The sequence below is a fragment of the Bos indicus x Bos taurus genome, chromosome 7 (genome assembly GCF_003369695.1).
Source record: "Bos indicus x Bos taurus breed Angus x Brahman F1 hybrid chromosome 7, Bos_hybrid_MaternalHap_v2.0, whole genome shotgun sequence".
Classification (NCBI taxonomy): domain Eukaryota; kingdom Metazoa; phylum Chordata; class Mammalia; order Artiodactyla; family Bovidae; genus Bos; species Bos indicus x Bos taurus.
The window spans coordinates 38,580,954-38,593,026 of record NC_040082.1 but is presented as its reverse complement, the minus strand read 5'-3'; positions in this window follow the sequence as shown (position 1 = coordinate 38,593,026).

Here is a 12,073-nt window from a genome sequence, read left to right as displayed (position 1 = left end):
CAGTCCCAGTCTCCCAGTTCATTTCACCCTACCTTCCCTCCATGGTAATCATTCATATTATAATTTTGATTTGTGTTTCTCTAATAGTTAGCAATGTTGAACATCTTTTCATGGGGCTATTGGCCATCTGTGGGCTTCCCAGAATCCTCCTGCTGAGCAGGGGATGCAAATTTGAGCGCTGGGTTGGGAAGATCCCCTGGAGGAGGAAATGCAACCCACTCTAGTATTTTTGCCTGGAGAATTCCATGGACAGAGGAGCCTGGCAGGCTACAGTACACGGGGTCACAAAAGAGTTTGACACAACTTAGTGACTAAACCACCACCACCACCATTGGCCAACTATGTTTCTTCTTTGGAGAGATGTTTGTTTAGGTCTTCTCCCATTGTTCAGTTGGCTGTTTATTTTGTTGTTGTTGTTGAGTTACATGAACTGTTTATATAGTTGGGAAATTAAGCCCTTGTTGGTTGGATTGTTGGCAAGGATTTTTTCCTTTTGGTAGGCTGTCTTTTCATTTTGTTTAAGGCTTCCTTTGCTGTGCAAAAGCTTGCAGATTTGATTCAGTTCAGTTCAGTTCAGTCACTCAGTTGTGTCTGACTGTTTGTGACCCCATGAATTGCAGCACACCAGGCCTCCCTGTCCATCACCAACTCCCGGAGTTCACTTAAATTCACGTCCATCGAGTTGGTGATGCCATCCAGCCATCTCATCCTCTGTCATCCCCTTCTTCTCCTGCCCCCAATCTCTCCCAGCATCAGAGTCTTTTCCAATGAGTCAACTCTTCACATGAGGTGGCCAAAGTATTGGAGTCTCAGCTTTAGCATCAGTCCTTCCAAAGAACACCCAGGACTGATCTCCTTTAGAATGGACTGGTTGGACCTCCTTGCAGTCCAAGGGACTCTCAAGAGTCTTCTCCAACACCACAGTTCAAAAGCATCAATTCCTCTGTGCTCAGCTTTCTTCACAGTCCAACTGTCACATCCATACATGACCACTGGAAAAACCATAGCCTTGACTAGATGGACCTTTGTTGGCAAAATAATGTCTCTACTTTTGAATATGATATCTAGGTTGGTCATAACTTTCCTTCCACGGAGTAAGCGTCTTTTAATTTCCTGGATGCAATCACCATCTGCAGTGATTTTGGAGCCCCCAAAAATAAATTCTGACACTGTTTCCACTATTTCCCCATCTATTTCTCATGAAGTGATGGGACCAGATGCCATGATCTTCGTTTTCTGAATGTTGAGCTTTAAGCCAACTTTTTCACTCTCCTCTTTCACTTTCATCAAGAGGCTTTTTAGTTCCTCTTCACTTTCTGCCATAAGGGTGGTGTTAGGTCCCATTTATTTATTTTTGTTTTTAATCTTGTTGTGTCAGGAGATGGAAGGTCCAGCTTTGATGGGGCTGGGATATCTCTTGCTCCTTCTCTCTCCCTGTTGGCCATGCTTAGCTACCTTGCCTTCTAGAAATGTCATTGATTCCATGTCAGAGATTCTGCACGTTTGTAACACAGGGCTTGAGACTTTTGTCTTGGTGACTTTTCCAAATGCACAAAAGGTTGAACAATGCAGGGAGGTACCTTCTTCTAAGTTTTCAGAAGGGTAGAAGAGCTCATTGAACCCTAGGGTTGTAGAAAGCTGTATCTTCAAACATTCAAGACTGATCTGTTTTTAAATTTTTCCTCTAAAAGCTATTCAGTTTAATACTTCTTGTCAAATACTGTATATCCTGCTAAATTGAGCCAGATATTACCACTACTAAAAATCATTTACTTGCTTGCTTTCAGAATTCTGTTTCTGAAATCAACCTAGACCAAGGTTTTGGATCTTCAGTGGATTTTAATCAGTGTGTTTCAACCATCTTTACAGTGACATTTCCCATAGGTTTATGAGTATCCCTCTCAGCATAAGTAACAGTAACAAAATCAGTAGCACTTTAGCTAGTACTATAACAATGCAAATAGTCCTTAAACCTAGTATTTGTGGCTCAGAAACACATGTACTTCTGCAAAGCCATAGCTTCAGGGAGGGACATAGAATGGCTGGGTGAGAATATTCATAAGAGGAGCATGGCATCATAATTAATTTAGGGAACAGCTGTGACACAATTGATTATGTTTTTATGAGCTTTTCTCACTCTTTTTCCTTGTTAATAGAACCCCAGTATTGTTCAGAGACTAGGCAAGTCATGGGCCTCTCCAGTCTTAGGGAAAATTTTTTTGCCCATTCCAGGCTGAATAACTTTGTCCCCTTTACCAGTGATTGGGTTAGCAGGGACATGGAATGCAGGCCTAATAGGATGTGAGAAGTCTGCTGTGGATAGTTCTTGAATAGGTTCTTATTGCTAAAAAAGAGTCACACAGAAAGAAATAGTTGCCTCTTTTTTACCGGATAGTATCACAATGGCAGCTGTGGCACCAGGTGATGTGAAAGGAGCTCATGTAGAGGGTGGAGAGTGCAAAGATGCTCTAGAATGTCATAATTCAGGTAACCACAGGATTCTCTGACCCAAGTCCTAGCCTAACTTAGGTCTTATATGAGACAATGCATTTCTGATGGTTGACATCACAGACACAGGCAGCTCAGATCTGCCTACCCATGAACAAGTTCTGTTCTGAGAACATAAGTCCAATTTGCTCATAAGTCCAACAAAGTTAGTCTAGGCACCCAACTAACATAATTGGCTAAATAGTCCTGTACTGTAATATATTTATAATATTGATGCTTTTCACACAAATAATACATAAAAACAAGCACAAAAAATAAGGAAAGCATTTTAAATCTTACAGTACAGTTGAAAAGTTCAGTAGTACAGTAAAACAGTTGGCATACAGGAGCTGGCCTCAAGTGAACAGGCAAGAAGAGTTACTTGACTGGAGGAGGCAGGGGGGTGGGAGATGGTAGAGCTGAAGCATGGTCAGCAATAGGAGACAGAGGGCAAGCTGCAATGTCACTCATGCCTGACGTTGATGGAACACATGTTCACACCTTTGAAAGTTTGCAACTTGAAGGTTGCAATATGTAGGTTCATATGTAGGGGGTTTACTGTACATAGATGTAAAACTTCAGTCAAAACAGAAATGTTAAAAATAGAAACTGGAGTTAATCCTGAGTTCTCATCACAAGGGAAAAGTATTTTTTGTTTTGTTTCTATATGAGATGGGTATTCACTAAACTCATTGTCATCATTTCATGATGTATGTAAGTTGAATATTTATGCTGTATACCTTAAACTTATATAGTGCTATATGCCAATAAAACTGGAAGGCAAAATTAAAGAAGCTGGAAGCCACCTATAATTCTCTACCTCCTACCTACTATATTAATTGTCATTGTTGTTCAGTTGCTCGGTCGTGTCTGACTCTTTGCAACCCCACGGACTGCAGCATGCCAGGCTTCACTGTCCTTCAGTATCTCCTGGAGTTCGCTCAAACTCATGTCCATTGAGTGATGTCATCCAACCATCTCATCCTCTGTCACCCCCTTTTCCTCCTGCCCTCAGTCTTTCCCAGCATCAGGGTCTTTTCCAATGAGTCAGTTCCTTGAATTAGGTGGCCAAAGTATTGGAGCTTCAGCTTCAGCATCAGTCCTTCCAATGAATATTCAGGGTTGATTTCCTTTAGGATGGACTGGTTTGATCTTTTTGCTGCCCAACAGACTCACGAGTCCATTGGGCAGTCTTCTGAGTCTTTTCCAGAACCACAGTTTGAAAGCATCAGTTCAGTGCTTCAGCACTCAGCCTTCTCTGTGGTCCAACTCTCACATCTGTACATGACTACTGGAAAAACCATAGCTTTGACTCTATGAACCTCTGCGGGCAAGGTGATGTTTCTGCTTGTTAATACTCTTTGTCATAGCTTTTCTTCTAAGGAGCAACCGTCTTTTAATTTCATGACTGTAGTCACCGACCGCAGTGATTTTAAGAGCCCCAAGAAAATAAAGTCTGTATATAAACTATGTTAATATGATGTATAAAAAATAGGATCTTGAATAGACATACTTAACAGGACATCTTAAATTCTTTTATATGAAAAATGTAGATCTACCTCATTCTTTTCAGCAATTGTGTAATATTCTGAAGCATGGCTAGATCATATTTTAAAGACCTGAAAAAGTGGTACTTTAAAAAAATGTGATCCATGGGTAGCTATTTTATGTTCATCTCTGCCTGATCTCTGCCTTCTGTCATTTCCAGCAAAGGTTGCTGTCTTTCAGAAAGGCACGCACAGGGAGAAGGCATGTGGCCCTGTGAAGGGACACAGGATTTGGGGTCAGGCAGATTGGGACTGGGATTCAGCCCTACCATGCCCTAGCTGTGTGATCTTGGAAAATAATTCAGTGCTTTATATCTCCATTGCCTCACCCTCCCACACAGGGATAGTAAAACCTACCTCTTAAAGTTATTGCAAGGGTTAGAAATAATGTATTAGATAACCCATGACCTAGACTGATACTCAGTGAGTAACAGCAATTATTCTATGAAAGAAGCCACTTCCATGAACTAATGTAATTGTCTTTATTTTCACTGAACACACAATGGACAAAGATGCAAAGGATTTGTTAGCCCAAAATAATTTCTTGAAATTATTGAGCAACTGTATCCCAAGTGGCACAAAGTAGGTCCATGAAAACAAATAATCTAAATTCATGTTTGTGTCACTCTTGTTAAAGGAGTTAATGTAAACAATTAACCTTCATTTCATGGACAGAGTCCTGCAGATACATACAATATGAGCGATTTATCAAATAGGCCAAAAAAACAAAAAAACACAGTAAGATGATTTTAGTAGGCTGGAGTGATAGGCTAAATTAAGCAAGATGAACTTTATTAGGGGAATGTGTAAAATTCAACTGTTTGGTTCCTTTTCTTTATTTGCATAATACAGAATGGGAGAAGTGAGATTTAATAGCAGATATGAAAAAGGCTTAGGTTTTATGTGGCTGAAGCTCATTGTGAAGCTGTGACTGAGCAACTTCACTTTCAATTTTCACTTTCATGCATTGGAGAAGGAAATGGCAACCCACTCCAGTGTTCTTGCCTGGAGAATCCCAAGGACCAGGGACCCTGGTGGGCTGCCATCTATGGGGTAGCATAGAGTTGGACACGACTGAAGCGACTTAGCAGCAGCAGCAGCAGCAGCAGCAGCAGCAGTGTGATCCAGCTGTCTAATTAGGTAAATGAAATCTTAGTCCTTCCAAAGTCCTTGTAAACTCAGGATGAGGAAAGTGATGCGTCCACTTAGTTTGCCTTCTCAGATCACATGAGCTTCCCTGGTGGCTCAGCCGGTAAAGAATCTTCCTGCAATGCAGGAAACCTGGGTTCGATTCCTGAGTCGGGAAGATCCTGTGGAAGAGGAAATGGTTACCCAGTCCAGTATTCTTGCCTGAGAAATCCCATGGATAGAGGAGCCTGGCAGGCTACATCCATGGGGTCACAAGGAGTTAGACATGACTGAATGACTAACAGTTTCATTTCTTTCATATCACATGCTATAATATGAGGATGATGAGTAACTGGCATACAGGCTGAGGCTTCGTGTTTGCATGCCTCAGCATATAACTCTAATTCATCATATTCCACTGCATTTAGAGGTAACCTCTGAATCCTTCTCAACAGGTCTTTAAGGTGGTCAATATTTTTATTATTATTATTTTTAATTTTTGGCTGCACCCCATGGCACGCGGGACCCTAGTTCCTGACTAGGGGTATAACCTGCTCCCCCTGCATTGAAAGGCAGAGACTTAACCACTGGACTGCCATCAAAGTCCAGCCAATATATATATGTTTTTAATATTTACTTTTATTTATTTGGCTACACTGGGTTTTAGTTGTAGCATGTAGGATCTAGCTCTTGGACCAGGGACAAAACCCAGGCCCTCAGTGTTGGGAGCATGGAGTCCCAGCCACTGCACCACCAGGGAAGTCCCCAGCCAGTATATTTTGAATGGAGTTGGCATGCAAGAAGAAACCTGTTGGTAGCCAATGGACTGCAGGCTTCCTCCCATTGTCTCCTTCCAAGGACAATCATTATGCTTAAATCATGTAATCCAGCCTTTTACTAGCCACAGTGGATTGGATATAGACTCAAGGTCTGCCAATCCATAGGCTGGTTAAAGAGCTTTATCCAAACCAGAACAAGTTCCCTCACTTTGATTCTTCTGGAAGTCTGAACTGGGGAAAAAAGGATCATGTCAGGAGGTTGGCAGCAGGCCAGGGAGCTATTGCAGAGGCCAAGGCGGGGACATAAGAAACATAAGAAAACAGAAGCAAGAACAAGGAAGCAGAAGCTATGAGGTAGAGAAAATCTACAAGAGGAGGGGGATAAGGAATTGGCTGGTGGCAGCAAAAGTGGTGGAGGCAGAGCTCTGAAGGTAAATGTCACCCTGCTGCTAAGGGATTAACAAGGTCTCCTGTCCCCTGTCTGGAGATCCAGCTGTGTTGCCATTTCTATTTTTCCCAAGAGGCCTCATCAGCCTGGTGTCCAGTCAGGCTGGCCAGAAACTTGAGGTTCTTGTTTTTCTGAAGTCTGCTATAAACACCTCCTCTTGCTTGAGGTGACCTGAGGGAATCTTTGTTCCTTGAAACCCAAAAACATCTACTTAAGATTCTGTGTCTAGCTCTGGGCACCATACTGGCAAACCAGAGCAGGTCCCAAAGAGAGACAGACTAGAATGGTAAAGAAGTCTGGGAATCTCACAGAGAAGGCGCTTTCAAAGGTACAAGGGTGTTCATTCAGAGCAGTGGTTCTTAAAGTGTAATTCCCAAGCAGCAGCAGTGTCAGCAGCATTGGCATCTTAGAGAGGTAGATTTCTCGGCCCACCCCAGACCTACTGAATCAGAAACCCTAAGGGTGGGGCCCAGCACTCTGTGGTTTAGCAAGATCTTTACATCTGATGCATGCTCGAGTTTGAGAACCACTGGCCTAGAGAAGACCACACAGAGTATGAGCACCATCTTTAATTATCTGAAGGACTGTCAGGGGAGGTGTGATATGAGACCCTCAAGGGCAGCGCTAAAGCTAGAGCTTAGACAAAATGTGGAGACAGATTTCAGGGCAATAGAAGGAGGACTTTGCAAGCAGTTAGTGTGGTTTGAGAATGGTTTGTGACTGCTGGGTAGTGAGCTGCTTGTCCCTGGTGGTGTTCAAGGAGGAAGCTACGTGACTATCCAGTTGATAGATATTGAAAAGGGCTGTGAAGTCCACAGGAGGGAGAAGAGGAGACTGAAGGAGGAAGTGTGAATTAGGAAGACTCTGTAAACCAGGAACAGCGATTGAGGACTGGCATCCTGGTGCCTTGTTGCCATGGTGACAGGGGGGCTGGGGCAGTAACAAGACAAGCATGTGTACAGGAGTTACAGGTGGGGCTTCTTGCTGTTAGAGGCAGATCCACAATCCTGGTCTCTGTCACGAAATAAATCCTAACATCTAGGACCAGGAGTCTGCGTTGGAATTTGCCTAATATCCCTATCTGTAAACTCTAGCTCTTCATTAAACAGTCTTAAGCAAAGGCAGAGACTCTGATATTGGGGCAAACATATGGAGGCAACCTAATCACTCACTCACCCAAACCTCTTGCTTGGGACAGGCAGCTGCATCTAGAATAATGAATGCCAATATCAAACTGCCACATTGCACTTAGTGGATGCAAAGGTTGGCTCTGGAATCAGAAGGCTGGACATGTAATTGCATGACTTGAGCAAGGCTACTTCTCTCTGTTTTATTTTTATTGTCTTTTATTTGTTTTAATTTTCTTTCAATATTTATTTATTTATTTGCTGTGCCAGGTTTTAGTTGCTGCACATAGGAACTTTAATTGCGATTTGTGGGATCTTAAGGGTTGGCATGTGGGATCTAGTTCTCTGACCAAGGATCGAACCGAGGCCCCCTGCATTGGGAGTGAGAAGTCTTAGCCACTGGACCACCAAGGAAGTCCCTTTCTTTTCTTTTAAACTGAGGCTTGTCTTAGTTGCCATCTCATAGGATTGTTTCAGGGTTGAGATAATCCATGATGAGCACTCAAGACATTTAATTATTATCACTGCTACTACTGTTGGACCTCATCAAACTCCTAAATTACCCATGAGGAAGGTCGGGTAGGTTTTATCACCCCCATTTTACAGCCCAAGGAACCACAGTGCAGGATGTGTAGGAACAGGCTGACATCACACTGCTTTAGTATTAGTGGCAGATAAGAACTAGAAATTAGTTTTCTGACTTCAGGTGGCCAGGACAAAGAACAGATCCTGTTTGTGTGTTCCAGAAAGGAGAGCAGAATTAGTTTTTTGAAAAGGCAGTATGTGCATGTGAGAAACATTCTACAAAAAGGCATGTAGTGAAAAGTCAGTCTTTCCACGCCACTAACCTCTGGTCTCCTTGTTCCTTTCTGTTGATGGACTCTGGGCGACCTCCAGGACCCGGTTCACAGGTGGACAAACCAGGGTTATATGGGTCCCTGGGCACTATTTCTAAGGCCTGATACTGTTTCTGTCTCCAGTTCCAGGCGTGTGTGTGTGTGTGTGTGTGTGTGTGTGTGTGTGTGTGTGTGTGTGAGGAGGGCTTATGAGGGCATGTAGGGGTTTGGAATCTAACCTTGCCCTTGGAAAGAGAGGCCAGTGGGTTTGTTGCCATTTAGTTGTTAAGTTGTGTTAAACTCTTTTGCAATTCCATGGACTGTAGCCCACCAGGCTCCTCTGTCCATGGGATTTTCCAGGCAAGAAAACTGGAGTGGGAGGCTATGTCCTCCTCCAGGGGATCTTCCCAACCTAGGGATCGAACATGAGTCTCCTCTGTCTCCTGCATTGCAGGTGGATTCTTTACCACTGAGCCACCAGAGAAGCTCTCAGTAGGTCTGGGAAGTGCCAAGGTGACCCAGGGCCAGTGCCGGGTGACCTCCTTTGGCCTCCCTCAGGGTTGGGGACCTGTGAGTTCTTCACCGTGTTCTTGAAGGCACAGGAAGGTGGCCTGGAGGCATAAACCTGAGACCACCTACCCTCGCTCTGAGTCTGGCTTTTATCTCTTTCTTAAGGTGCTCTCATTCCCTCTGCTCCTTCCAGTCTTCTTGGGGAAGAAATCTGAAGGGGACCCCTCGACCCCAAGCTGTTGGATCATCACTCCTGCAGCACAGGACAGGGGTGGGGACTCAGATCATGGATCTACAGGTTGCAGGCCCAGGGGTCCCAACTCCTTGGCTCACTCAGACTCACTCAGTTTTAGTAATCCTGACACTTTCCTAGCTTAGAGGAACAAACTTAGTATTTATTATTACTATTATTATTTAGCTTCTAGAAGCTGCTCTCTGACAAACACCTCATGCTTGGTAGCCTGCCAGTTTGGTCAGGAGACAAGGGATGGGGCCAGCCAAAAATACAGTCCTTTCCAGGGTCAGCTGGGCAGAGAGAAAGGCTCTCTGTGCTGAGACCATCAGAGCAGATTTCTGTGCTTCCTGGTTGCTCTTCCAGGCTTAGTTTCTGGCTTCCCCTTTCCTTGGCCTGGAGTTTAAAAGATTCTGTGAAGGCCTTGCTGTGTTGCTTCACTGAAGCTGTCCTCAGCTGGGTCTTGACTCTCTGATGCCTGGAACTATTTAAAAACATCGCTGTCAGTTAGCTCCTTGCTGGACTATGCAGGCTTGAGTGTGTCCAGGCAAGGGGAACTCACCACTTCTGGAATCTCTCCATCTCATTCTTAGATGGTTCTAGAGAGAGAAGAGCAGAACCAGAATTTGTGGCCATGGCTGTTTTGAATTGGCAGCTACTGGGCTCCTAACCTCAAATTCCTCTTTCACTTAAAAGTCCTATGGGTTCTTGATCCCAGGATGTCTCTGAACATTTTTCTTAGGGTCAGGTTTCCACTGGTCCATCTAAAGCTTGGATGGGCTGGGCTGGGCCTGTTGCTCATGGGAAGGAGTGTAAATGTAGGAGAAATCCCTTTGTCACAAGAGAGAATCAGGGAGGGGATGGACAGAGTGACTTCTGAGGTCCTGTCCTTAGGCATTTGGGCTCTACATTCTCTTATTCTCTGAAGAAGCCAGAGTCTGCCACTTGGGGGCCTTATCCTTAGTGCAAGGAGAACAAGTTGGAGAAGTTACCGTGTCCTGGGATGAGCCCAGGAGCTTTCATCTTTTTCTCACTTTGCTTCTCTTCTTTTCCCCACCGTTTCCTGCCTGGGTTGGGTACAGCCAGCAGCCAGAGCTCCGGAGCCCTGTTATTTAAAAATTCAGCTGTCACCATGGCAACCTGCATCCTGCTCCATTTCAACCAGAGATACAAAGAAGCAGTGAAAGGGAAAGTTTAATAAGATTTTTTTTTAATTTTATGAATCTTACTGACAGTGTCTATCTTTTTGGGAAATAGAAATGTTCCATTTCGTGTTGTTATCAAAATGCCATTCATTTTCTGCCCCTTGGCTTCTGGAGGGTCACTATTACTCCTTGGTTTCTAGGGGTTGCTAACATCACCCCTACTCTCCCTCCAGAATGGGTGAGGGGTCTTACTTGGCATTTCAGCTTTCTGAAAGACTTTGAGGCTGGGTTAACACTAGAGCATGTCCATGGCTTTATTCTTCCTTCCATTTCCCTGTCATCCAATCAGAGTCACATAAGGTTAGTCAAAGCGTTCAAGATCACTTACTCTGCAGTGCCATTTCTGATTTTGCATGTCTAGCGACTATTTGCTCACATTCTGAGAGTACTTCCTTCATCACCCCTGGGGGTGCCTGGTTTCTGGTTTTGTCAATCCACGTGATTCTGGTGGAGCCCAGAACTTCTCCTGACCACAGCAACTGGCTCATGTGTGGGCATGTGGCCCAAGGGCACCCACGAGGCAGTCCAGAGAAAGCCCCTCTGTTTTTCTGCTGTGGGGATGAAAGCCTGGAGCTGCTGGAGATCCCCATATATAAGGAACATTCCAGAAAGGGAACCAACAGGGAACCAACACAGGAGAGAAGCAATGCTGAAGGATGGAGGAGAGAGACCAGGCTGGGAGGAAGTTGCTTGATATCCTGGACTAGTCAATCCTGAATCCATGACTTTTAGATGTCATGAGTAATATGGATCCATCTTTTGCCTCCTTAGGACAGTTTAGGTTGGGTTTTCTGACACCTGAGAACCAGTGGCTTTGATGCTGCACACCCAAAAACTTTGGAACTGGGACAACAGAGAGCCTGTGAAGAAAGGCACCATCCAAGATCACACAGAGAGGCAGCTCTGAAGGTCAGGTCTTCTGATGTCCATGTAGCCACTTAATCTGCTGGTCTTCCGTTCTTGGGCTGGTTTCCCCTCCATGGCAGGATTGAAAGCTGAGCTGGTGGGGGTTGAACGTTAACAAGTGTAATTACGGTAAAGACACCTGCCCAGCTACCTGCCCCAAGGGTGATGGTGACCATTTGGGGTGATAGTCAAGGGTGGTCTCTATTCTCAGAAGATTTTTGTGCCTTTTATAGGTTAGGAGGGATCCCAAGACATGTCAAGAAAAGCACTGATCACATAGCCAGCACTACATAGCCCTGAAAACCCAAGAAGCTCACCTTTCTCCATTGAGGTTTACTTTTTAACTTTGTAAAAGCTATCATTCAGCCATTTAACCAGCACTTGTAATTTCGCTAATTTTGCTGAAAAGCATTAATTGAGGGCCTCCTCTGTGTTACTCACTAGTTTAGGGGCACGGATTCAGACAGATTCAGTAGTCAACAAGATAGCCCCAGTGACTGTCCTCATGGAACTTACGCTTTAGTGTGGGCATGAAAATAATCAGAGAAACACAGACTTAGGGACTGTGAAAGTTCTTATGAAGGATACATACCCAGAGCTATGACAGCATATAAAGAGAACCATGTCATCTGCTGAGGCAAGGGAAGTGCTGAACAGAGATGGGCAGAAGGAGCAGCCATTAACTAAGCAGAATGAGGACCAGTATTTTGAATATTGGACAGAGCTTGGGTAAAGTTAGGGGGCAAGACTTTGAATTCATTCATGCCAGTGTTATTTTGGGGGTACCATGTGCCAATATTCCTCTCTTTTGCTATTTTAGGTCCTTTTATTCCTGCCCCATCAGATGCTCAGAGCTTATGAGTCCTTG